We start from the raw sequence: 27,736 nt of genomic DNA, 5'->3' as shown, positions 1-27,736 counted from the left end.
CCTGGCTCCTGCCATTGGATCAGCGCGGTGCACTAGCAGCAGCGCGCCAGCCGCGGCGGCCATTGGAGGGTGAACCAATGGCAAAGGAAGACCTTTCTCTCTGTCTCTCTGTCTCTCTCTCTCGCTGTCCACTCTGCCTGTTAAAAAAAAAAAAAAAAAAGAAAAGAAAAAGAAAAAAAGAAAGAAAGAAAGAAGCTCCTGGCTCCTGGCTTCTATTGGGACAGCTCTGGCCGTTGTGGTCATCTGGGGAGTGAACCAGAGGATGGAAGACCTCTCTCTCTCTCTCGCTGCCTCTCCTCTGTGTAACTCTGTGTAATTTCAAGTAAATAAATCAATCTTTAAAAAACAAAAAGTTACTGCATGGGAAACCTGTACTCTATATCGGAGGGCCTGGTTTCCAGTCCTGGTTCTGTTTTCAGTTCCAGCATTCCTGCTAAGGCACACCCCTGGGAGGCAGCAGGGGATAGATTAAGTGTTTGAGTCCCTGCATGGGAGACCCAAATTGAGTTCTAACTCCTGGCTTTGCCCTGGCTGTTTTGGGCGTTTGGGAAATGACCCAGCAGATGGAAGATTTCCCCCCCCCCCACTTCAAATAAAAATAAATAAATGAATCCCACGTGATATATGGATTGACTTGTCCACTGGTTTTGTCAGCTAGCAATTACTGGAGTCCAGTGGAGACAAGAGTGTCCGTACAAGTGGCTCATTTATAGGCAGCAGACGTGAGCACAAGGCACTTTCACAGTCTGGATTGGACTAGACCAGGAAGTAGCCCTGAGAGGAGACTAAATTGGCGAATGCAGGAGTAGGTACCCTTGGGTATTTCCAGCTATTACTGGAAATGGGGACCCTGGGGGTGGCTGGAGGTGAAGTTAAAGCAAGCGAGGACACGAGCTATGAGCTGCACCCAGGGCTCCGGACTAGGTCTCTGACAAGGATCAATTGAATGAATGTATAAGTGAATGCATGCATGGATGAATGCGGGGGTGGGGGCTACAGGCTGTCTTATGAGCAGATCAGGACAGGAAGAGGGTGAGGAGGGAGCATCTGGCAGTGACCGGCGGCACGATGGAGGGGGACCTGCCGCCCCTGTCTCAGACAGGTGCAGGGAGCCTGGTCCTTCCGGGGCAGTCAGATTCCGGCCGGAAGGGTGTGAAGAGCTCCAGGAGTTTCGGAGGAAGGGAAGGCACGGCAGGGCGGGATGGAGCAAGGTGAGCACCCTAAGAGACAGGATAGCTGAGCGCTTCGCAGGGAGGCAGGTGTCACCCGGGCAGCCCGTGGAACGAGGGGTGCTTTCCGGAGTGGCCGCTGGGCTGCTGCTCAGCTTCTCCAGCGACAAGGAACGCCCTGCTCTGGGAAGTAGCACTTCTGCTACCGAATAAGAAAAGGAGGCAGAAAAGAACACAGGTGCGGGCCCCCTGGAGGGGAAGGGTCTCCGATGGCAGACATTTTAGGTAAGTGCATTGCTAGACGATTAGGTCTTTTCACCTGTAAAACGGAGGGGGCAGCTTTCGTTGCCCTCGTCTACTAGCCCGTGAAGTCACCTGGGCAGCCACCCCCGCCCCCTCCATTCCAGCAAAATAAAGAACGAGGTCCGCGGGACGTGGCTCTCTCTGGAAGTCACACCGCTCGTTAACGCGGGAGCAGGCCCAGCGCCGGTTCCTCCCCCGCCTCCGGACGCGCCACGGCCTTCCCCGAGGGAGCGCGCTCCGCGGGAGGCTGCGGGCTGGCGGCCCAGCTGCGAGCGCGCCGGGTTCGAGGCCGCTTCCCGGCAGCAGTCCGAGGAACGCCCCGAGGGGAGGGCCGAGTTCGGGCCTCGTTTCCCACACTTCGTTACGAAGCGGGCCGGGGCGGGCCTGCGGCCGGCAGAGGGCGCGGGGCGGCGGCTCGCTCCGCGGCCCTGGCTGACCGAGGCGCGCTGCCCGGTGCGCGCCGTCGGACCCCGGGCACCAGGTCGCCGCTGCCCCACTGGCCCGAGCCGGCAGGGGAAACGCGGGCGGCGAGCGGCGGGGGCGGGGCGGCGGGCGCGGGCGGGGCGGGGCGGGGCGCGGAGGGGGCGGGGCCGCGAGCGGGGGGCGGCGGCGGCGGCGGCGGCGGCGGCCGAGGAGGAGGAGAACATGGCGGCCGCGGAGAGCGGCTGAAATGCCTGTTCTTCAGGCCAGGCGAGCGGGAGGCTGACGCGATTCGCCGAGCCCTGTCCTCCGACGGCTGGACCGCGGCCTCGAGCGCCTCGGCCGCCTGTTCGCTGCTGCTCCCTTGAGCAGAGCCCGCGCGGGGTTCCTTCTGCATCCCCCTGCGGGGGGACCCCTGCCTGCTCCGGAGGAGGGGCCCGGAGAGCCGCGGCGGCGGCGGCGGCGGCAGCGGCCGCCTGGGCCCCGGGGGCCGGGCTCCGGGCCCGAGGAGTGGCGGAGGCCGCGGCGGCGCCGCCACGGTCGCAGTGGAGCGCGGCGCCCGCGAGCGCGGCCCAGAGGCGGCGGCGGCAGGTGAGTGGCGGGCGGCGGTCGCGGAGCCCTCGCGGTGGGTGCAGCTGTCACGAGCGGCGCGGCCGCCGAGGCCCTAGGGGGCGGGGAGCAGCTGGCGCCCCTCCGCCCCCCGCCCTCCTTTCTCTCTGTTCCATCGCCCCCTTGCACTTTGCCGAGTTCCCCTCTTGGCCTGGCGCGGCTGGAGGGGGCGTAGGTCGCAGCTGTCACGGGCACCAGCTGGGGGCTGCTCCCCGCCGAGGGAGCTCGCTGCGGCGGCGGCGGCGCCTTCCCTCCGCCTCGTTTCCAGTTGCCCTAGTTAGCGCCGAGAGGCGAGCATCCGCGGAGGGTGCGCGAGGCTGCGCGGCCCGCCGGCCGGCGTGGGGAGCGGGCGCCCGAGCCGCCGCCGCCGCCGCCGCCGAGAGGGGGAGCCGGAAGTCGGCGCGGGCGCCCCCGGCCCCGACGAGCGCCGTGACCTTGGCCGGCCCGCCACCCTCCGCGACGCCCGCGTGCCGGGACGGCGCGATGGGGCTGCCCGCGGCGTGCCCCTCGGTCAGCGCCGCCCTCGACGGCGCGGCGGTGTGACCCCGGCGCCGCGGCTCGCCCCCCTGGCCCGGAGAGGGGCTGCGGAGGTGGAAGTGGGATGGGGGTAAGGGCGACTTTCCCGTGGCGCCCGGCGTCCGGTCCCTTCGAAGGGTCCTGCGGTGAGGACCAGCCGGGCTGGCCGGACGGGTGGGCGGGGGGTCGCTGTGTCCCGCGAGCCGCTCCCGGGGCTGCCGGAGGGAGAGGTCCGACAGCGGGGTCCCGGGTCCTTTCCCACCCTGCTGCGGTGGCCGTTTGCGACCCCGGCCGTGGGCTCGACGCAGCCTGGCGTGACGGTGTTGGGGGTGGGGGGTGACAGTCCGGCCTGTGTGTGTGTGTGTGTGTGACAAGGACAGGCCGCGCGCTGCCGTGGCCGCAGAGTTTGGCGGGGAGGAAAAGTTTACGCCGGAGGAGCTGTTAGCCTCTGCTGCGCGGCGCTCCTCGCGCGCGGTGGAGGCGTTCAAGAGGCAGGTGTCCTTGCGGGGAAGGTGACATTGTTTTCTGTGGAGACGGCGGGGTTTTGGTGTGGGGTGTGAGGCTGGCGGCTGCAGGGTGCTGGGGTGGCTCGCGGCCCCGGCACCGGGTGTGCACGCCAGGAGGAACGTGTGAGGAGGTGATGATGTGTGAGGGCTGCTGCCCACACTCGGCTGATTAAGAAATCTTCAAGTGTCCGCGACGCGGGACCGCCTCGACACGGGCGCCGGGTGCCCCCCGTGGACGCGCTCGGTCTCAAGGGTTAATTCTGTGTGAGGTTTGTCTCCTCTTCTGGAATTGGCTGGAGGTTAGTCTTTAAGGGGAAAAAAAAAAAAAGAGTTGGGCCCAGGGGCCTCTGAGCTTGTTTCTCGGGAGCTGGGAGGTAGCAGGAGGGCGTCGGGTTTCTTCACGTTGAGGATACTGTGAACAGAAAGTGCACGCGGGTCTTTTGGCTCGGGAACTCGACATAGTTTTGGGTGAAAGGTGGCCGGGGCGGGGGTGGGGGGGGGGGTTGATTCGGCTTACTACTTAGGCATTCCCTGAACCACTGGTAATAAACCAGATAAAACGAAAGTGTTTCCGTTTTATCTTCTGTAGGTTGAAAAGGTCTGATTTGGGTTTGTGAACTGAAGGCTGACATGGTTTCTATTTCTTTATGCTTTGGGAACGGTGGGCCAGAAAAGGGGCCTGGGTAGGAACTGTAATTCACGTGGCTTGGAGAGAAAATGCAGGGCTCCTGCTCATAAAAACAGGTATTTGCTTTGATTTTTGTAGACATTTTGCACTGCCTTTTTTTTTTTATAGCATTTACTTAACTCACACAGGTTTTATAAGGTGCAAAACTTGAATTTTACATGGCTAATCTCTTCCTTATTTCTCTGGCAGAAAAATCTGTAGGATTGTGTCTATTGAATTACTTTTTTGTGAGGTTTAAGCCAAGGGAGTATTTTAGATCTGCATTTTTGGGTAAGTGGTTTTACTGAAAAAAAAAAAAAGGGGGCTTGATGGAACTAATGGTGATTGTTCCATATAAACGGCGATTAAATAGACAATGCATTTTCCTCCCTCTTTCTGCCAACATTTGTTTTTCTTTCTCCCTCAATTCCAGGGTTTCATTTCTAGAAATCTAGGCTGGAAACAGAAGCAGCAGTTTGTATAATCCCAAGAACTTGCTTATGCCAGGAAGCTGTAAGGGTAGCATGACGTGGGTGTGATATAAAGATACTGCTACTACTTAGGACATTTAACTGTTGAGGGAGTCTAAAGGCTAACTTTAATTTTTGTTGAATTTCCTGTTTTTTTAATGTTATGTGTTAATCTTTCTGTGGGCAGAGGATTGAGTTGCTATGGTGCTGACTGGTGTATATTGTGAAAGTGTTGGCAAAATTTCATGTTCTATAGCGAAGGGTGGTAAACAAGCCTAAATAATTTAAAGATGTTCACAGGATGGAATGTTCTCTGCATGTCCTCTTGATCCTGCTAATCCAGTGAGCAGTCTTCACCAGGACTAAATGTTGAGTAAGTGATGAGGGCGGCACAAGGTGCTGAAAGGCAGAGGAGAGGAGAGAAGCTACTGGACACCCCTTCAGAATCCTTTCTCTACTGGACTGTGGTCTCTGATTGTTTCTCAGGGACATTTCCACTCTCCTTGCTCGGCTGGCATCCATTGTCACATACCTTCTCTTAGCTGGAGACCACCTCTGTTCCTTCCTTTCCTTTGTGTCTGCCTTATCTCCCCGGGACTGCACCTTGTGTGAACTGGTACGCTGCATGTCTTGCAAAGTTGGTTGGCCTTAAAGCATATGGCCCAACATCACTTTCCTTTGCGGGCAGTTATGGGAGGTGAGTGCAAGCACACAGCACTGAATAGAGTCCCCTAAGACGAGGAGCACCGGAGATTCCCCAGGTTGCTGATTGTTGCCTTGGCAGTGATTCTGCCCTCTAGATCGGATAATTGCAGGAATGCTCGGAGGGCCAGCTACTGCTTTCCTGGCAGAGGACCAAAAACACTGTGGAGGGTTCTTGTCCGTGTTACCCGATTGGGTGAAATACATGTCCTTCCGGAATTGTGGGATGGAACCTGGAAACCAGTCTGGGCTGCAGAACCATGCAAGCTTCTCCCCACCTTAGTATAACTTTGGGCAGATGAGACTGCTTCTCTCCCAGGTTACCCAGTATTTTAGCCCTTGGTTGTTGGTCGCTGAGGGTAGGCTTTGTGGTCTCTGATCTTTTGCTTGCCCTTGGAGGTGAGATCTAGCCATTTCAAACCTTTCCTTCTCCCTTCTTTACGCTTTGTGCCTTTCTCTCAACATGTGGTATCAGAAGTCATAAAATGGCCTAGCTGCAACTGGGGACCTTCTGGTTGCTTAAATTAAGAAGGAGGTACAGTTTTGTTTTTTTTTTTTCTATAGGCTATTTCTGGAAAAGGGCTGGTGGATGTATAGTATTTGGATTGATGTAGAGTCCAGAAATGATTATATTTCTGCAGGATATATAGTTAAATAAGGGAATTGTTACAAAACACTGATATCAACATAAAAGTCCAGTTGAATAAGTACAAGTACAGTGAGTTTTGTCCGTACTTCCTCCCCCGTAACCTCATCTGTAACCCTTGAAGCGATAGGCTTTTGGAAAAGATTAGTGCAGTTATCATATTTAAAAGATAAGGAGCTTATGCCAAAATAGAAGGTATTGTCACTGGAGGAGTAATGGGAGACTGGAAATTAATCAGTCCAGCTGCCCTCATCTTAGATATTTTGTTGTAATCTCTCCCCATGGGTATGTTTCAGTGTGGAGGGTAGGGACCTTTGGCTTTCCTGAGTAGCCCTGAACCTGACCGTTAGGAACAGATAGACTGATAAAAATAGGTAGAAGCACAAAGGCAAAGTCTGCCTATTAACAGGACCAGAATTCAACACTGGCTTGTCCAGTTTTTCCAGAATGATACTTCATTTTTATCTTTTTTGGTTTGCAATTTTAAGGCAATTTAAAAAGTTTATTGGCCGGCGCCGCGGCTCACTAGGCTAATCCTCCGCCTTGCGGCGCCGGCACACCGGGTTCTAGTCCCGGTCGGGGCGCCGGATTCTGTCCCGGTTGCCCCTCTTCCAGGCCAGCTCTCTGCTGTGGCCAGGGCGTGCAGTGGAGGATGGCCCAAGTACTTGGGCCCTGTACCCCATGGGAGACCAGGAGAAGCACCTGGCTCCTGCCTTCGGATCAGCACGTGCGCCGGCCGCAGCGCGCTAGCCGCGGCGGCCATTGGAGGGTGGACCAACGGCAAAAGGAAGACCTTTCTCTCTGTTTCTCTCTCTCACTGTCCACTCTGCCTGTCAAAAAAAAAAAAAGTTTATTATTATTTTTTAAAATTTATTTGAAAGGGAGGGAGGAGGAGGAGGTGGGGAGAGAGAGAAGTTGAGGTGGGGAGGAGAATGTGTCGCAGAGGGCTGTCTTCTTTGCAGGTTCACCTCCCAAAAGCCAGTAATTGCAGGTCTGAGCCAGGATGAAGCCAGGAACTCAATCCAGGTCTCCCCTGTAGGTGGCAGGAACCCAAGTATTTGAGCCACCATTGCTGCCTCTCAGGTTCTGCATTAGCAGGTAGCTGGAATTGGAGTAGAGCCCACACTCCAACCCAAGTATTCCGATATAGGATAGGGGAGTCCCCAGCAGAGTCTTAACTACTGGGCCAAACACACCACCCCAATTTTGAAGCTTTTTTTTAATACCTTTTTTTTAAAAAAAGATTTATTTATTTATCTGAAAGTCAGAGTTACACAGAGAGAAGAGAGGCAGAGAGAGAGAGAGAGAGGGAGGTCTCCCATCCGCTGGTTTACTCCCCAGTTGGTGGTAAAAGCCAGAGCTGTGCTGATCTGGAGCCAGGAGCTTCTTCCGGGTCTCCCATGTGGGTGCAGGGGCCCAAGGACTTGGGCCATCCTCTACTGCTTTCCCAGGCCATAGCAGAGAGCTGGATCAGAAGTGGAGCAGCTGGGACACAAACCAGCAGCCGGGACTGGAACCAGTGCCCATATGGGATGCAGCACTGCAGGTGGCGGCCTTACCCACTGCGCCACAGTACCAGCCCCTTGATGGAATTTTAAAGCTTCTTTTAGTGATGTTCTTTGACTTCAGCTGGATTGCTCTCCCAGCTCTTCCAGATACGTAGTTGATGTAACCTTGGGCTGTTCAACTACCTGCAGCCTCAGGTTTTCATGTTTAAAATTGGAATAATGTACTTACCCTTAGATTGTTGTGGTCTTTAACTTATATTAAATAAGGAGGAGCTTAGCACACGATTGGCACATAGCAAAACACCAATAACTACCTAGTAAATGGGCACCTCACTAAGTTGGGCTAATCACCAAATTATCTGATTCTTCTTTGTAATTTCTCAGATTTCCTCTTATTTTTGGTTCTGGAGTTGCCCTGTCATTTGCACATGGAGTAATGGGGAGTCACTCTAACTCTATTGCTGTGAGGTCTTTTTTTTAATCAGTAAATGAGCATCTGTTTCTGATTTCAGATTTCTTCTTGTGGTAAAATTCTATGACTTGTAGATTTATGGCTGTTTACCTGAATGCATTTGCTTCTCTAATTCATCCTATACATAAATGCTCAAAGAATTCCTTTCTAAAATGTTTTATGATTTTATTGTTTTTAGTGGAGACTCTCTGTGGGCAGACTTATCAATAAACCATTTAAATGGATTCTTTTATTTTTTTCTGTTCCAGAAAATTTGCTATGTAGATGGCATATGCAGAAACCTTTTGTAAACTGTAGAATGCCACACAAGTGAAGAAATTATTATAATCACCGATAGATACTTTGCTTCTTTGCTTTTGCATGTTTCGTTTTCTTTATTTGAAGTGCATTTCCTTCTTGATTTTTCTCTCTTAGCATCAGTTACTCAGTTGTATATAATGAACTTTCCTTCCTTCCTTTAATTCACCCACCTTAGATTATCTTTATATGAGAATACTTCAAAAAGTTCATGGAAAATGCCTGTCATGAAAAAGGACTGCATGGATTTCTAAGTTTTTAGCACCAAAATAAGCTTTCTAAATTCTGTTTTTCCATGAACTTTTGGAGGTACACTTGTATGTTGAATTCTAGTTAGATTGGAAGATCACTGAGGTGGCAGGAACCATAACATTCAGAGTGGAGGTGGTGTCAAGGTCATTTAGGGCAACCCCCATAATTCTGCAGATGAGATGATGGAGTTCAGGGATGTGGAGCTGGCTTCAGGGCTTCTGTGTGAGAGTTACTTTTTATATTTGAAAGTTATTATACAGAGATTTAAAATTTTAAGAATCCTGATCATCTTTTGAATAATGTGTAAGCCCAGAAAAAAAGAAGCATATTTATTTATTTTTTTAAAGATTTTTATTTATTTGACAGGTAGAGTTACAGACTGTGAGAGAGACAGAGAGAAAGGTCTTCCCTCCGCTGGTTCACTCCTCAAATGGCTGATCCGAAGCCAGGAGCCAGGTGCCTCTTCTTGGTCTCCCACGCGGGTGCAGGGCCCAAGCACTTGGGCCATCCTCCACTGCCTTCCCGGGCCACAGCAGAGAGCTGGACTGGAAGAGGAGCAACCGGGACTAGAACCCGGCGCCCATATGGGATGCCGGAGCCGCAGGCGGAAGATTAACCTAGTGCGCCATGGGGCTGGTCCCACATATTTATTTTTTGACCAAAATTTGAATCTCGATATTGTAATAAGGCATTAACCAGGAATTAATTAGAATCATTCTCTGAAAAACTACAGAAGTACCTAGAGAGAAATGTGTTTTCCTTGTAGGGCCTTCATTTAGAGTTAGCAGATCCTTGAGTGCGGGCACTATAGTGGCTCTACAGCTATTCTATTTTATAAACGAGGACAAATGGCTCAGGGAAGTTAAGTGGTTGGTTTAAGACTGCACAGCTTGTAGGTGTTAGGAATGACATTTGAGTGCAGGTCTTCTGACTGGAAATCACATTCACAGATTTAAATTGGCTTCTCTCCAAGCATGTTCACCACACTTGGCCTCATCATAGCACTCTTCTCCTTCCTGGGTTCTTTCTGTTCTATACATGTGCTGTGGGGATTCCTGCAATCGCGTTCCTCTCTGATGACCTAGGAGCCAGATATTTCCAGTTACTTAATGAAAGTGTCACTTTAAGCTTCTAGTGCTGTTTCTGGTCTCACCTTTGTACTTTAGTAATGTTGATTGTTTGGTGCTTTTTTCCAGGTAAGCTTATCTTTGAATGGTTGGTTTTGGAATCTTAGCAATAAAATTCTGCCTCTCAAGTTCAAGTTTGTTAGTATTTAAATAACTAAAGCTTAGGGTGCCTTTTTTTTTCCCCATTGGGAACAAATTGCTTGGTCATTCTTTGTATCCACTTTTACTCTGAATGGTTGATCTTAGTCTAATAGCTCTAATATATTACATCTTAAAATTTTGCTTTTGCCTATATAGTTAAAATATTTACCTACTTTTATTATCAAGCATAGATTTGGTTGTTTAACAGAAGATAACTCTTTTATGAGTATAATATGTATGTGTGTATAAGAGTATCACACTGTATCTGACCAGATAGTTGGAGTCTGGAACGTCCTTGATTTTTGAGAGTTTCTGTATGTAATAACTGGCTTTACTTTGGAGAGTTTGTGTGGAGGAATTCAGGGAAGCTATTTAAGTCAACCCTACCTTTCCATTCTAGATGGCACAGGAAGTCTATAATTGAATTTCTAAGTAGCCACTCATTCATTCAAGACATAGTTGAGAGTACATACTTTGTTCAATGTGCTGTGTTGTTAGAAGATAGAGAAGTTAAATAGAGATCCTGTTCTTAAGGAGATTATGACCTAAGAGAGGTGCTAAGACAAACATACAAATACCTGTGACACTGATTGCGTGTGATGAGTGCTATGAGGGAGGCATTGAACAGTAGTAGACTTGGAGGATTTGAGGAGATGGGCGGTTGTTTTTATCTGAGAGAGATCAGGACATAGAGGGCTTTGCAGTAGACAAGAGCATTGGAGGCAGGGGCTGGTATCTGAAAGGGTGGAGGTGAGGAGAATAGTATATAAAGGAAGATTAAATGGCACAGATGAAATGACAGGAAAGGTGGGGATTATTCGGAGAGTGATGAAGGGGGAAGTGACAGGAAGAGTGTGTCAGCTGCAGTTGGGGGCCCAGGTCTGCGCGCTGCGGTAGTGGGATGCTGAGGATGTATGTGGAGAGAAGTGGGGAGGAGGGTGTAGTAAGAAGGGAGGACTGGAGGAGATGAGAGATGTTGATTTTCCAAATTTACATGGGTCTTTTCTTGACAGGTTGTATTTCCCAAATTTTATATAATCATTGTTTTTGAGTTGATTTTTTTTTAAAAGATTTTATTTATTTGAGAGGTAGAGTTACAGACAGTGAGAGGGAGAGACAGATGGAAAGGCCTTCCCTCCATTGGTTCACTCCCCAAATGGCCGCAACGGCCAGAGCTGCGCCGATCCCAAGCCAGGAGCCAGGTGCTTCCTCCTGGTCTCCCACGTGGGTGCAGGGCCCAAACACTTGGGCCATCCTCCACTGCCCTCCTGGGCCACAGCAGAGAGCTGGACTGGAAGAGGAGCAGCCAGGACTAGAATTGGTGCCCATATGGGATGCCTGCGCCGCAGGTAGAGGATTAACCTACTGCACCACTGCGCAGGCCCTTTGAGTTGATTCTATATGTAAGGCTTATCACACTGGGGACTTATTCACTCATTTTTATGTGTACAGTAGTTAAAAACATGTTTTCTTAAAAGAAGTTAGTGCAGAATCTTTTTTGTTGCCTTATACTTTTAAAAAGCATCAGTATTCGTTTAAACAGTGCATTGTCATGTGTCATTCTTTGAGATGATGAGCAGACTTGTTTATTTCAATGCAAAAATGTTTCATTGCACAAATGTAAGTATATCTGACTCTGTGAGATTGGTCATAGAAATTTGAGGCCCCTAGCTCTCAATATGGTTCATGATTTATTTTACTGGTTTATTTATGCCCTGCTGTGTTCCAAAAAAGGGTTTATGGCAGGATATGTCAGGAAGAGTTGGACCTTGCTTCAATGGAACCCTTCTATTATTTGGTGCGCCTTGTTAAAGATACTGGTGTCACAGAATGTGCTGTGATGTGTCTTTTGTAATAATTCAGAGAGAGATGTCATATCTATCCTTTAAACACAATTCCTTTAAATTTGGAAAGCACCCTAGAGAAATTGGTGGGAAAGCACTGGTGGACAGCCTTGACTGTAGGGAGCCCAGGCAATTTTTTTAAGGCAGAGTTAGGGAGAGGCAGAGTGATTGATCTTCCATCTGCTGGCTCACTCCCCAAATGGCTGTGGAGCTGGGTTTGTCCAAAGCCGGGAGCTTCATCTGGATCTCCCACGTGAATGCAGGGGCCCAAGCACTTGGGCCATCTTCTGTTGCTTTCCCGCACATTAGCAGGGAGCTGGATTGATAGAGGGGCAGCTGAGACTCGAACTGGCACCCATTTGGGATACAGACACCACAGGCAGCAACTTAACCCACTAAGCCACAGCACCAGCCCCAAGCCCAGGCCTTTTTTCCAAGCAGTGGCCTCTAAAGTAAGATTTCCCTTAACTCATCTGGAAGATGAAAGAAATATTGAAGGTCTGCTGGCGCCGCGGCTCAATAGGCTAATCCTCTGCCTGCGGCACCGGCACACCGGGTTCTAGTCCTGGTCAGGGCACCGGATTCTGTCCCGGTTGCCCCTCTTCCAGGCCAGCCCTCTGCTATGGCCCGGGAGTGCAGTGGAGGATGGCCCAAATGCTTGGGCCATGCACCCCATGGGAGACCAGGAGAAGCACCTGGCTCCTGGCTTCAGATCAGCGTGATGCGCTGGCCACAGTGCGCCGGCCGCGGCAGCCATTGGAGGGTGAACCAACGGCAAAAGGAAGAGCTTTCTCTCTGTCTCTCTCTCTCTCTCACTGTCCATTCTGCCTGTCAAAAAAAAAAAAAGAAATATTGAAGGTCTGTGAGGAAAAATTTATTCCCGTTCAATCTAATGTGATGATTTGCAGTTTACAGAGCTGGGATAATTGGATTTTAGATATATTATTTTAATAGATTAGATACAACTCCTTTAATTGCAGTAGGGAGTCACTATACAAGTCTTTTGTATAATATTTCCTAGAGCATAATTGGTCATCTTGGGGCAAAGAACTTAAGAATTGTCTAACTTAAAGATTACTTTCTCATTTTTCTTTCACAAAAAGACAAATGTTCTTAATTTATAGATATTTTCTGTGATGCTTGTGTGTGCATTATATGCTACCCAGCAAATAAGCACATTTACTTAATCTGCCCCTCTGAGATAATGGTGAAATATTAACATTGACTCAAAACGTAACTGTAGGGGCCGGTGCTGTGGCATAGCGGGTAAAGCCTCCGCCTGCAGTGCCGGCATCCCATATGGGCACCCGTTCAAGTCCTGGCTGCTCCACCTCCGATCTAACTCTCTGCTATGGCCTGGGAATGCAGTATAAGATGTCCTAAGTCCTTGGGCCCCTGCACCCGTGTGGGAGACCTGGAAGAAGCTCCTGGCTCCTGGCTTCAGATCAGCGCAGCTCCAACCGTTGCAGCCATCTGGGGAGTGAACCAGTGGATGGAAGACCTCTCTCTCTCTGCCTCTCCTTCTCTCTGTAACTCTGTGTAACTTTCAAGTAAATAAATACATTTTTTTTTTAAAAAGGTAACTATTAACAGTTGATGTCATGGAGGACAGAGTATTAACAGTGGTTACCAGAGGCTGCAAAGGCAGGTGAGAAGAGTGAGGCAGAGGATGGTTAATGGATACCAAGGCACAGTTGGATGGGAGGAATAATTCTAGTGTTGTGGGTGACAGCAGTTAATTGTATATTTCAGAATAAGTAACAAAGAGAGTTTTGGGTGTTTCAAAAAGAAAGAAATGGTAAGTGCTTGAGGTAGTGTGTGTAGTAGTTACTCTGATCTGATTGTTACACATTGTATGTATTTATAGTTATGTGTCAATTAAAAACTTAAAAGTTGAAGAAAACAAAACATGTCAATTGTCTCGCCTTATTCACAGTGTCACTTTTCATGGTTTTGTTACCTGTGATCAACTGTACTCCAACAATATTACATGGCAAATTCCAGAAAGAAATAATTTATGTTTTAAATAACTTTTGTTATAATGTATTGCTGTACTTGTTCTGTGTTATTGTTAATTATTGTTAATCTCTTAATGTAACTAGGTTTAGACATTAAACTTTATCATAGGTGTATGTGTACAGTAAAGGCCAGTGTATATAGGATTCAGTACTATATGAAAATTCATACATCTTCTGTGGGTGTTGGAAGATGTCCCCTGTAATTAAGAGCTAGACTGCTCTGTCTTTCAGAACAAAACAAAACTCAGTGCTGTGGAGAGAGGCTGTTTTAAGTGGCTATTTGGAATTGATTACATCATTATTAGATTTAATTGCTGATACGATGTGTGTTAACTTGAAGAACTTTAAATGTACACCTGAACTTGGAAACCTGTGTGAAAGCCTCATAAAAGAGGCGTTTTAGTGTTTTGGGCCTATCTGCTGAAAATACAAAATGGCAACACCATCTGATTAGTTTGTAAGGACAACTGATTGCCATCAGGAAGTGTGGAAATGCACTCACTGAAGTTTAGCAGAAATCTTTGCATACATGGTGAATAGGATTGAAAATTGAATATCATGTTTTATTCAGGCAGTAATTGTGTTCCTCCTCTGGTTTTATTCATCTTGGTGAAGTATGTTTTTCAGCTGTGATAACCGTTAAATCTAAGTAAAATGTCAGTCAGTATAAAAATGAACCGAATTTGGAACCAGACCTTCAGATTGCTGTATTACAAAGTATGAAAGCCAGACTAAAGAATAACAAACCATGTTCAATTAAATTACCATCACCAAGAGTAGTGATATTAGTAATATTATTTATTAGGAAGAGCACAAATCTTATGTCATCAGTAAGTAAAATAAATGCTTAAAATTTTGTTTCTTTTGTTATAATAGATATAATTCTTTAATTTCCATTTTTGAGTATGTTTCACAAGGACATAATTTTGATTTAGTGTATGATGTATGCAAATTACAAATAAGTATATATATATAAATAAGTACAACTTATAAATAAATAAACCATATATACATGGCTTCATATTAAACTTTTGGCCGGCGCCGTGGCTCACTTGGCTAAACCTCCACCTGTGGTGCCAGCACCCCGGGTTCTAGTCCCGGTTGGGGCGCCGGGTACTAGTCCCGGTTGCTCCTCTTCCAGTCCAGCTCTCTGCTGTGGCCCAGGAGGGCAGTGGAGGATGGCCCAAGCTTGGGCCCTTGCACCCACATGGGAAACCGGGAGGAAGTACCTGGCTCCTGGCTTCAGATCAGCACAGTGCTGGCCATGGCAGCCATTAGGGGAATGAACCAACGGAAGGAAGACCTTTCTCTCTGTCTCTCTCTCACTGTCTATAACTCTCTCTCTCTCACTGTCTAACTCTGCCTGGCCAAAACAAACAAACAAACAAAAAACAAAAAAACACAACAACAAACAAACACTGTGAGATATATGATAAAAACAATTATTACTATTGTGTAGCAGGGGTTCTTCACCTGGGGTTTTTGGGCTAACAGCCTCTAGATAGGCTTTGAGGGAGTATCTATAAACACTGTGAAATTAGATGTAAATTTGTGAGTCAGTGCATTTCTCTGAAGAGAGGAATGTAGCTTTCAACAAATTCCCGTAAGGGTCCGTGACCCTACCCCCCACCCTTAAAAAGGTTAAGGATCTCTACTGTTGAGGATGGAGACCTCAATAACTCCATTCATCCAGTCTTACCCTCTTGCCAAGTTTACTCGGTGTATCTGATGTCATTACTCAAGCCCGCAGTATGACTGGATTTGCAGTCTGTTTTTCCATTTTGCAATAGATGTGATTGCAATGCCTTTGGCCTTTACAGGTGTTTGAGCTCTGTTTGTTGCACAACTACCTGGCCCTTCATCACATGACTGTTTTTGTATATAATTTCCCACCTCTGGTCCCCAATCCCCAATAAAAAAACGAGTGGATCTGTTGTGAAGATGGGAATGTATATGTGTATGGAAGAGCCCAGTGACAGTTCACATAGCAGGAGGCTCTGCTGTGTTTTTTTTAAAAACACTTATTTTGCATCTAAATGTCAGTTTTTCATAGTCCTTAGGTCTGATTTGATGTACACCAAAACCATTTTCCAAATTCTAGAAATCGTTTAGGTCTGTTTATTTTTCCCCTCAATGACATTCTTCTTCTTCATTTAAGATTTATTTATTTGAAAGGTGAAATGACAGAGAGAGGGAGAGACTGAGAGATTCCATCTGCTGTTTCACTCCCAAAATAACCTCATCCAGGACCAGGAGCCTGGAACGCCATCACGGTCTCCCCTGTGTGTGGCAGGGGCCCATGCACTTGGGCCAAGATCTGCTGCTTTCTCAGGAAACTGGATTGGAAATGGGGCTGCTAGGACTTGAACTGGCACTCTGTTATAGGATGCTGGTTGTCACATACAGCGGCTTAACCTACTGTGCCACAATGCTGGCTCCATCATTCTGACTTTGGCCTAACTATGGAAGTAGATCCAAAGTAGTCCCACTGTCCCCTGTGAGTTCCTGCTTCAAGCTCTCCTAAATTTTGATTTAGAATGACCATCTTAATTTTGTTTTCTATAGTGTTACTTTGCTCAAAAACCATCAATGGATCCTCATCGCTGTCAAAATAATGCTGCTCCTTAGCTGGAGTTTAAAACTTTCCAGTGTCTGGCATCAGCCTGCTTTTCTGGTCTCATTCCCCACTAGTCTCCTCCAGCAAACAATTTATTTGAAATTTAATCATCAGTTTATTATCCCCTGAACATTCTTGGGATTTTCTGTTTCTACTCCATTATATATTCCTTTCCCCGGAAGGTTCTCCTTTATTCTTTCTTGAAATTCAACATATCTTTTAAAGCTCAACTCAGATTTCACCTTGCTTAAATGTCCAGACTATAAAATTTAAAGGTAATCTGTTTCTTTTATGAACTCTCTTACTATTTGTTTTCCTTATTATTCATCTTATACTTTATATTACTGCCATGTACTGTGTGAAGTTTTTTCTTTTCATGTATCCTGTCTCCTGTTTTAAGGTATGAGCATGGCAAAGGGGATCATGTTTTATATTTTGTCCTCTTACACACATAGGCATTGTAAAATTTGGCAAGTCATACTGAGTAACCCATAATGATACTTAAAAATTTACTTGGAGAAATTGTGTGTGTGTGTGTGTGTGTGTGTGTGTAGAAAACTCACGGATAATATTCTAAGGATTCTCTTTACTGTGTTCTAGGTGTTTGGGGAATTGAGTTAGAAATCAATCAAGTACTGCTTGGAGAAAGTGTTGTTCTATGACTTAAGAAGTTGGCTTTAAAGGCCTATCTTCTAAAATCTAGGGTAGCCTAGTGAGCCATTGTTCTCCAGTGAAGAGAGCTACCTGTCTTGGGTAATAGAAAAACTTGTGCTTCTTTCCTTCTCTCCTTAGTGGTGCTAGAGACACAAATTCCTAAGGTCTTTAGAATTACTGCATTTTAGGTTTAATTTTAAAACATTCTTTACAGTAGAAGAGATTTTTATTGAATACCTATTGTTGTACTATGAGGACTGTAAAGGCATTATATTTTAGAATTTCTGCCCTTTAAGGAGATTATAATTTTTAAAAAATTTATTCATTTATTTGAAAAACAAAGTTAGAGAGAGATTGATCTTCCATCTACTATTTCATTTCCCAAATGGTTAAAGAGGCCTGGGGCTGGGCCAGGCCAAAGCCAGGAGCCTGAAACTCCTTCTGGGTCTCCCATGTGGATGGCAAGGTCCCAAATGTTTGGGCCATCTTCCATTGCTTTCCTGGGCACATTAACAGGAAACTGGATCGGAAGTGGAACAACTGGTGTCCATATGGGATGTCAGCATTGCAGGTGGTGGATTAACCTGCCTGCACCACACTAGCCTCGACATTATAATCTTTAAGACATGGGAACCATTTTTCTGCCAACGGCCGTTTGGATATTTATAACATCATTTGCAGGCCATACAAAATTATCAACTTAAAAATTAGCCTACTGTAGATTTACTGAATTTCTAGTTCCATCTTGTGGTTGCCTTGGCAGGGCCAGACCAAATGCTTTTGTGGGCCTTACACAGCCCACAGGCTGAGCATTCCTCACCCGTGCTCTAAAGGGAGTCTCATTTGCTTTGAATCATACATGAATTTCAAAATAATACGAAACAATATGAAAGATGACACATGGGGCCGGAACCTCGGCTCACTAGGCTAATCCTTTGCCTGTGGCGCCGGCACCCCGGGTTCTAGTCCTGGTTGGGGGGCTCCGGATTCTGTCCCGGTTGCTCCTCTTCCAGGTCAGCTCTCTGCTGTGGCCTGGGAAGGCAATGGAGGTGGCCCAAGTGCTTGGGCCCTGCACCCGCATGGGAGACCAGGAGGAAGCACCTGGCTCTGGCTTCGGATCGGTGCAGAGTGCCGGCCGTAGCGGCCATCTGGGGGGTGAACCAAAGGATGGAAAACCTTTCTCTCTGTCTCTCTCTCTCTCTCACTGTCTAACTCTGCCTGTCAAAAAAAAAAAAAAAAAAAAAAAGACACATGGGCTTATATGACTTAGTTGCTGAGATATATGGAAACTCCTTTAGCACTACTGCTTTGTTTTTGTTTTTTTCTTCCTTATTATTCAAGAAGTAGAAAGAGTCACTGAGCACCCGTCTGCTGGTTCACCCCTCAGATACCCACAATGAAGGGCTAGGCCAATCCGAAGTGGGTGCCAGGAACTCAGTCCAGGTCTACCATGTAAGTGGCAGAGACCCAACTCTTAAGCCGTCAGCTGCTGTCTCCTAGAGTCTGGGTTAGCAGGAAGCTGGAATTAGGAGCCAGAGCCAGGACTGCAACCCAGACACTCTGATACGGGATGTGGCTGTCTTAACTGGCATCCTAATAGCTAGGCCACACATCTGCCCGGCACTTGCAGATTTAGCATTCACATTGTCATGGAGACCTGTTTCTGTTTTTACGTGTATCCTTACCACCTGACCAGGTTGTAAATTTTAGAGGATAGAGACTATTTAATACAGTAGTTTGTCATAATGCTTTCATAGTCCTAGTGCTCTACCCACAGTGTAGGAGTACATGCATCAGTTTGTTACTGATAGTGCGAGGAGTCTGGCATGGGCTGGGTAGGCTTCCTGGAGGCAATGGATTTGAATTAGATTTTGCAGGATTTAGAGTCTCATGGACATGAAAGAAGGGTTCTTTTGTTAATATAAAGGAGGCTTGGTTACCACCTAGACATGAAGCCTCCTTGGTTACTGTGGCTTTGGCGCTAAAGTGACTCACATCACTTTGTCTTACAGCCCATTGGCCAAAATAGTTATAGGACATACTACTTAAGGATCTAGGAAATTTTTTTTTTTTTTTTTTGACAGGCAGAGTGGACAATGAGAGAGACAGAGAAAGGTCTTCCTTTGCCGTTGGTTCACCCTCCAATGGCCGCTGCAGCCGGTGTGCTGCGGCCGGCGCACCGCGCTGATCCAAAGCCAGGGTACTTCTCCTGGTCTCCCATGGGGTGCAGGGCCCAAGCACTTGGGCTATCCTCCACTGCACTCCCAGGCCATAGCAGAGAGCTGGCCTGGAAGAGGGGCAACCGGGACAGAATCCGGCACCCCGACTGGGACTAGAACCCGGTGTGCTGGCACCGCAAGGCAGAGGATTAGCCTAGTGAGCCGCGGCGCCGGCCAGGATCTAGGAAATTTGAAGAAGAATACTTAGCGAACAAATATATTTTTGCTTCATCAAAGCAGAATCAATTTTTTTTTTGAGAAATGAATATCCGAATTGGTAGGCTTTACTTAGAGTCATTGTGGAAAAGAAAAAGTGCTTTTTTATGTCAATCTCAATGGAGATTTTATTCTTAAGTTTATGAGAATACCTAATTGCTGAACAGTAGCCTTCAAGACAATTAAAGGAGGAATTTTACTAATATTTCTATTTAGCGGTAGGTATGAAAGAGTTAAAGAGAGAGGTAGAGACAGAGAAAGAGGTCTTCCATCCGCTGCTTTACTCCCCAGATGGCCACAATGGCCGGAGCTGTGCTGATCTGAAGCCAGGAGCCAGGAGCTTCTTCCAGGTCTCCCACGTGGGTGCAGGGGCCCAAGGATTTGGCCATCCTCTACTACTTTCCCAGGCTATAGCAGAGAGCTGGATTGAAAGTGGAGCAGCCCGGACTAGAACTGGTGCCCATATGGGATGCTAGGGCTTTAACCCACTGTGCCACGGTGCTGGCCCTGATTATTTGGCTTTGCTATAACTGATCTTGAGCTTTCCTACAAACGCTGATTGGCTATAAGATTATAGGTGAGGGGGCTGGAGCTGTGGTACAGTGGGTTAAGCCACCACCTGCAGTGCTGGCATCCCATATGGGTGCTGGTTAGAGTCCCGGCTGTTCCACTTCCCATCCATCTCTCTGCTATGGCCGGGAAAGCAGTAGATGATGGCCCAGGTGCTCGGGCCCCTGCACCCATGTGGGAGACCCAGAAGAGGCACCTTGCTCCTGGCTCCTGCTGTTGTGGCCATTTGTTGAGTGAACCAGTGGATGAAAGACCTTTCTCTCTGTCTCTTCCTCTCATGGTCTATAACTCTACCTCTCAAATAAATAAATAAAATCTTAAAAAATAAAATCTTAGTTTGGTGAGGACTGATGGGTGGTTCTTAAAATGCTGGTCAAGTGTGCAGAACTAGGGAGCCTAGTTCTGTATTTTTCCATGAGACATTTTTCCCCGGTTTTATTTATAAAGTCATCAATTCTGAACTTTTTAGACCTTGAGCTTTCTTTCTGATTGCATTCAATGTATTTTTTACTTTTTAAATTAAAAAGTGAACTGTATATAAAATGTGTATGACTACATTCTAATAAACTTAAAGAAATGGAAATATATAGAGTTGGTAGGTGAGAGACTTTCTGGTGAATTACCATTTGGATTCATTTATCTGAAATGTTTTGGACTGGAAGTATTTCAGATTTTAGACTTTTTTTTTAAGATTTTAGAATATTTGTCTAGACTTTACTGTTTGAGCATTCATAATCTGAAAATATGAAGCTGAAAACACTCCAAAATTGGAAACCTAGCAGTTTGGAGCATTTCAGGTTCTTGTATTAGGGATGCACAACCTGTATAAGATAGCTGGTAAAATAGACTATCTCGTGAATCTTCCCTCTTCCTTTCTTTGTAATTTTTTGAACCAAGGGATGGCTATGTGGCTCAGGCTTGGTCTTTCATGGTGCTGCAGGATACTATGTGACCAAAGCAGGTTTAGAGCTCTTCCCTGGGATTAGAAAACCTGCTGGATAAGGGATGGGCTCATCCCATCATAGTTGCTGAATGGAGATAGAGGGTGCCATGGAGGAAGCCCATCTGCAGTTGGAAAGAATGAGGCCAGTATGTAGAGTGAGGCAGAGCTGACAAATAGACTCACTCCTCCGCACACACATACTTGTGTCAGAGAATTATTGAGTATGTACATTTAAAAAACTGATGTCCTTTCACATTGTCATCCCAGAAGTTTTGTTGTCTTACATTTTTACAAGTGGTAAAAAAGGTTGCTGTTCACCACCTTTTTAAACTCTGTAGTCATTTCTAATTGAGCGTATTTGATGAGTGAAAATTGTATAAGGTTGTACTTTCCAGTTTCCTGACTATGGATCAAGTTGATAATCTTTTTTTTTTTTTTTAGAGTAAACATTTATTTATTTATTTGAAAGTCAGAGTTACACAGAGAGAGAAGGAGAGGCAGAGAGAGAGGTCTTCCATCCGCTGGTTCACTCCCCAGTTGCTGCAACGGCCAGAGCTGCGCTGATCCAAAGCCAAGAGCCAGGAGCTTCTTCTGGGTCTCGCACGCGGGTGCAGGGGCCTAAGGACTTGGGCCATTTTCTACTGCTCTCCCAGGCCACAGCAGAGAGCTGGATTAGAAGTGGAGCAGCCGGGACTCGAACCGGCGCTCATATGGGATGCTGGCTCTGCAGGTGGCAGCTTTACCTGCTATGACGCAGCGCTGGCCCCCAAGTTGGTAATCTTAGTACATGTTTGTTGTATATTAGATTTCCCACTAAAGTTCTTCTATTTACATTTGTTCACTGTTCTATTGAAGTGCTTGTCTTTTTAAAAATTGTTTCCTAGTCATAATATGCTGTAAATGCAACTATTATGTACTTACATTTATAGTAACTAGGAATAGTCTTGTTAGAGAGCTGATCCTGCCACTTCGGGAAGAAAAACGTGAGTTCTACTCCAAAAAGCCACATCGTATTTTTTACAGGTGTCCCTGTACATGTAATTGGCTTTTATCTAATAAAACAATATAGCAAACCAGTTCATTTAACTAGATGCTATGTGGGTTCTTAATTGAGGTGATTTCATGGCTGAGCTGAATTTTGTGCAACTCCTACTTTGAGGATTTTCTAAGTCAAAATCATTATGACCACATTGTGGGACTCAGTTGGCTACTTGTGTACATTGGTGAGGAATCAGAATTGTTTTCAGAGGGGAAACTTTACTTTACTGACCCTTTACTTCCTTAATTCATCTCCATGGCTTAGCTACCTATTTAGACATTTTTATTGATTAGGCTCTTTCTTTTTAAGAAAAATATCGACCTGACACTGCACTTGATTGGCTGTGAAATACATGTAGTACCAGTTACTGGCAGTATGGAGTAGCTTTACTCTGGTAAATATGTATCCACTTATTCTCCTGCCAAGTTTTTTAGTCAGAAACCTAGTGGGCAGAAAGAACATGCTTTTGAGAATGGCTTAAAACACGATCAATACATTGCTTGAGAAAAAGTGTTTACTTGATTAATCCAGAATACCAGAGAGCTACATATGTTGATTTTATTGGTTTAGACTGAGGTACAATTTTTTTTATAGGATTGTTCTTTGGTATAATGCAGTCAATGTTTATTGAGGGCTATTAAAATGAATAACTTAAAGGAATTTAATACTTCATTTATAGAATCCTTAAAAGGATATTATATTATGTCTCCTTTTTAAGATTTATTTATTTGAAAAGCAGAGAGACAGTGAAGGGGAAAGACAGATCTTCCATCTGGTAGTTCACTCTCCAAAGTATCCCAGCCGAAACTGGGAACCTGGAACTCCGTCCTGGTCTCCCACATGGGTAGCATGGGCCCAAGTACTTGGGCCATATTCTATTGTACTCCACTGTGCATTTAGCAAGAAGCTAGATTGCAGGTGGAACTGTCAGGATTCAAACGTCATAAGCATGGTTTAACCTGCTGCATTACTGTACTGGCCCTGGACATTATCTTCTGTATCTTCGTGTCCTTGTTGATGTGTCACAAAATGAGCTAATATTTGATGGACAGATGCTGCTTTTAGCTGAAGGGAAATGCTTATGTCTAAATGGAAACCACCTTTTATGGATAAGAGGTTATGTAATAGCTAGGGGTATGGGCTCTGTAGCAGCATTTTCTGAGCTTGAATTCTGATTCTGCTACTTTCTAGTTGTGTACCATCTGGGGATAATTGTGCCTTCCTCCACAAGGTTGTTGTAAGAATTTCATGAATTTGCCCACATAAATGTGTGGCCCAAGATGCATGCAATGAGGATGAGCTGCTATGATTATTGTTTGTGTTTTTAGATCATTATCGTGATTATTAGAACCCATGTGGTCATTTTTTTCCCCAGGTCTTGGTACCAGGGAAAGCTTTCTGCTTGCTGACCATCTGGTTTGCTGGTATTACATTGCCATCGTGACTTGAAAGTGGTGTTTGTCTCCTTGGAAGGGGAGCAGAGTGAAGTGTGTGGCCCTTTCCTTGCAGTTGTGTAGACCTCGTGGCATATGGTTTGTGCTGTAAACTAATTTTGACTTACCTATTTTCCTCTCTTTCTCTTAGCCAAATTTCTTCACTTCTTTGTCTTACATTCTTAGGCACCTTGTGAGCTTTCCCAAATCCTTCAGGAGTACTGTGGAAAGGAGCAAGTTGTCTTCCTTACCATCTGTGTTCATATTGAAGTTTTGATTAATTTCCCCTTGATTTAGTTTCGGCTAGGTACTTCCGATGACAGGGAGGTGCTGTAATTTTCATTAAGGTGTTTCCCACTCATGTAGTAGGTGGGCTACTTCTGGGAAGGTTCCTGTTGACAGCTAATCCTGTTGATGGTGTGGGTTTTCTTTTATGTTTCAATTACGGATATGTTTCTTCTTGGCTTTTCTTCCTTTGACTTTTGCTTCAGCCATCTCTTGTAGCTTTTTTTCCAGGGGTGGGGTGGGGGTGGGGGATGGTGACACTTAAAAAAACGTGTAAACTTGTGGTCTTAAAAATAACTGTTTGGAGTATGACTTTTGTATTGGGTTGTAGCATAGGTAAAGCAGAGGATGTATATGTAGTTGTATCAGAATGCTAATAAAAAAAGAAATGTCTACAGACCTAAAATTATCCTAGTTATCTAGTTATGTCACTACTGTGTTCCTTCTGCAGGTAGATAGATATGGGGCTGATGCTGTTGCTTTTTTGGGGGGAAAATTAAAAAAATGTTTTTGAAATCTTGGTTAAATATCTTCTAATTCTTTTTTTTTAATTAATTAATTAATTTGGAAGGCAGAGTTACAGAGAGGTAGAGGCAGAGAGAGAAGTCTTCTCTCCGTTGGTTCACATCCCAGATGGCTGCAATGGCCAGAGCTGTGCCAATCCAAAGTCAGGAGCCAGGAGCTTCTTCCAGGTCTCCCACGCAGGTGCAGAGGCCCAAGGACTTGGGCCATCTTTTACTGCTTTCTCAGGCCATAGCAGAGAGCTGGATTGGAAGTGGAGCAGCCGGGACTCACATGTTTTGCTAGCATTGCAGGCAGTGCCTTCACCCACTATGCTCCCGACCAGAACTGTTCTTTTGTTTTTTTAATTTGTAGATTCCTTTTCCTCCCCAACTCCCTCCTTCCTTCTCCCTCCCTTTTTCTTCCTTTCTTCTCTTTCTTTGCTTCTTTCCTTCTCTCGCTTTCTCTCTTGTAATTTATCTATTGAAGAGTCTTGGTGGCTTGTCTTGTAAAAATTTCAGTCTAGATTTCAGTTTTGTGTAACATACCACCCTGCTCTTTATATATCCTGTAAATCGATAGTTTGATATAGAAGCTTAATGTTTAAATTGGGAGAGAGGGCGCAGTTGGCAGCTTTATAGGTGGTACATAGTGTCTAGTTGTCTTTTTGTGATGTTAGCATTTTTTAGTACCATTCTTGGCTTTTGATTCTTAAGATCCTAGTGTTCACTGTAGTGTCTGGATGAAAAAGGAGAGACATTGTCTGGAAACAGTTGAGTCTGTACAGATAGAACTCCTGATGACTGTTTGAAAATGAAGCAGTGTTTTTTGTGGAATCACAAAAGAACTAGGTTTCAGTTTTGGTGCTACTGTGAGGAGATGTTTGATCTTGAATAATTAACAACAGTAACATCAACAATACTAGCAGCAGCTACTATTCACTTGGTGCTTATTTCACACCAGCTCTGTGCTAAATGAGTCCTTATGACTACCTTATAAATCAGATATCATCATCTTTATTTAGTAGTTTGGGAATGGTAACTGAAATGTCTAAGGCTACTTTGCTAAGAAGTGTGAAATGAATTCCTTTATCTGTGAAAATGGGTATAAATGTATCTGCCTATGTTAGTAAGCTATTTGTTACTATAATGGAATACCTGAAGAAGTAACTTTATAATGAGAGGTTTATCCAGGCCACAGATTTGGAGGTTCAAGTTCAAGATTGGGTGACTCCGTTGTTTTTTAAAAGTAGGGGAAGTTTTAGCTGAATTTGCAATATTTTATCTCTTTAACTGAATAGTGGTAGACATATTATATCCTATGTGTAAAATTATTTTAATAGTTTTTGTCTGAGCTATTTTGTAATTAAAACTGTTGAAATACTGGCAACTAATATTTGCTTGTGTAATAGACTAAGACAGAAAGAAATGCTAGTTTGTTACCAATTGTGATGAATTTAGGGTAGGAAGTACCTGGAGGATTGTGTTGACAAAGGATTTGTATCCATGTCCAGGCTCATGTTGTGATTGATAACTGAGGTCTGCCTGGAGCAGACAGGCAGAGTCTAGGAATGTATATGCTTTGTTTTTGTTAAACGTTGTTTATCAGAATGCCCCAGGCTTGACCTGGACACATTTTCTTGGTACTCTGCTTCTTGCAGTTTTTTGTTACTTTGGGTAACAACCGAATATTTGCCGTATTCTGTTTATTGTTGTGAAATGCTTAGTGTTTCATTCTGATATTTCTAGGAAAGATTTCCCATCTGTTATTATGGAGATATGTAATACATCATATGTAATTCATGTACCATAGGTCACCCTTTTAAAGTGTACAACTTTGTGGCTTTTAGTATATAAGTTGTGTGGCCATTACCACTATCTGACTTAGCATAATATTTCCTTTTTTTAAAAAAAATGTATTTATTTATTTGAAAGGCAGAGCTACAGAGAGGCAGAGGCGGGGGGTAGGAGATCTTCCATCCACTGATTCACTCCCCAGATGGCCACAACAGTTGGAGCTGAGCTGAGAGAGAGAGAAGAGAGAGAGAGAGAGAGAGAGATGGCCACAATGGCTGGAGCTGAGCCAATCCGAAGCCAGGAGCTTCTTCCTGGTTTCCCACGTGGGTATAGGGGCCCAAGAACTTGGGCCATATTCCACTGCCTTCCCAGGCCATAGCAGAGAACTGGATCAGAAGTGGAGCTGTTGGGACTCGAACCGGCACCCTTATGGGGTGCCGGCACTGCAGGTGGCGGCCTTACTTGCTATATCACAGTGCTGGCCCCTAGCATAATGTTTTCAAGGTTCATCCATGTTGTATCATTCATCCGTATGTATCATTCATCCGTACGTCATTCATTTTCATGGCCAAATACTGTTCCATTGTATTCCATTTTGACTATTAGAAAAAATGGTGCTGTGAGCTTTGATGTACAAGTTTTTGCATGGATATATGTTTTCATTTCCTTTAGGTAGGTATATTCCTAGGAGTGGAATTGCTAGATCATATGGTAACTTTATGTTTAATGTTTTGAGGAACTGCAAAGTTGTTTTCTGAAGTGTCTGTAAAATTTAATACTCCCACCAGCAGCATGTGAGGATTCCTATTTCTCTGTAATCTTGAAAATACTTGTTATTTTTTGACATTTTAATTCTAGTTATCTTAGTGGAAAAGAAGTGGTATCTCATTGTAATTTTGATATGCATTTCCCTAGTGACTCTGTTCAACAGCTTTTCATGTGCTTATTGGCCATTTATATACTTTCCTTAAAGAAATGTTTATTTGAATCTTTTATCTATTTTTAAATTGGGTTGGCTTTTTTTTATTACTGAATCTTGTAAAAATTCTTCTTGTATTCTAGATACTAGTCCCTTATTAGATAAGTGATTTGCAAATATATTTTCCCTGGGCTGTGGCACAGCAGGTTAATGCCCTGGCCTGAGGCACTGGTATCCCATATGGGCACTGGTTCGAGACCCAGCTGTTCCAGTTCTGATCCAGCTCTCTGCAATGGCCTGGGAAAGCAGTAGAGAATGGCCCAGGTCCTTGGACCCCTGCACCCACGTGGGAGATCGGGAGGAAGCTCCTGGCTCCTGGCTTTGGGTTGGCGCAGCTCCAGCCATTGCAGCCAATTGGAGAGTGAACCAGCAAATGGAAGACCCCTCTCTCTCTCTCCCGCCCTCCCCCCCCAACTCTTCTCACTTTGTGTAACTCTAACTTTCAAATAAATAAATAAATCTTTAAAAAATATATTTTCCCATCCTGTGGTTTGTTTTTTTATTTCCTTGGTGTAATTTGAGGCGCAAAAGTTTTTTTTAATTTTGATGAAGTCAAATGTATTGTTTTTTTTTTTTTTAATATTTATCTACCCAAAAGGCAGAGTTACAGAAAGAGAAGAGGAAGAGAGAGATCTTCCATCCTCTGGTTCATTCCCCAAATGGCTGTGAAGGACAGAGCTGGGCCCATCTAAAGTCAGGAGCTAGGAGCTTCTTCCAGATCTCCCCTGTGAATGCAGGGGCCCAAGCAGTTGGGCCATCTTCCTCTGCTTTCCCAGGCACATTAGCAGGGAGCTGGATCGGAAGTGGAGCAGCAGGA

At 45.5% G+C, this 27,736-nt stretch overlaps 1 protein-coding gene across 3 annotated transcripts in view; it reads left to right on the top strand.

The window, feature by feature from the left end:
* The first annotated feature begins 2,076 nt into the window (after nt 1-2,076).
* NCOA1 (nuclear receptor coactivator 1) overlaps nt 2,077-27,736 on the top strand; it is a 262,467-nt gene continuing 236,807 nt past the window's right edge. Inside the window, exon 1 of one of the 3 annotated variants that reach the window (XM_051843198.2) lies at nt 2,077-2,483. The gene's annotated coding sequence lies outside the window, so the exon portion shown is untranslated. Of the gene's footprint in view, nt 2,484-2,948; nt 3,109-27,736 lie in introns of those variants that run through there. The other 2 variants (XM_051843199.2, XM_070069364.1) reach the window with 2 other exon arrangements.

Source organism: Oryctolagus cuniculus, chromosome 2 (assembly GCF_964237555.1).
Source record: "Oryctolagus cuniculus chromosome 2, mOryCun1.1, whole genome shotgun sequence".
Taxonomy (NCBI): Eukaryota; Metazoa; Chordata; class Mammalia; order Lagomorpha; family Leporidae; genus Oryctolagus; species Oryctolagus cuniculus.
Note: the sequence above shows the minus strand (reverse complement) of the source record. Positions and strands in the feature narration are given on the sequence as shown.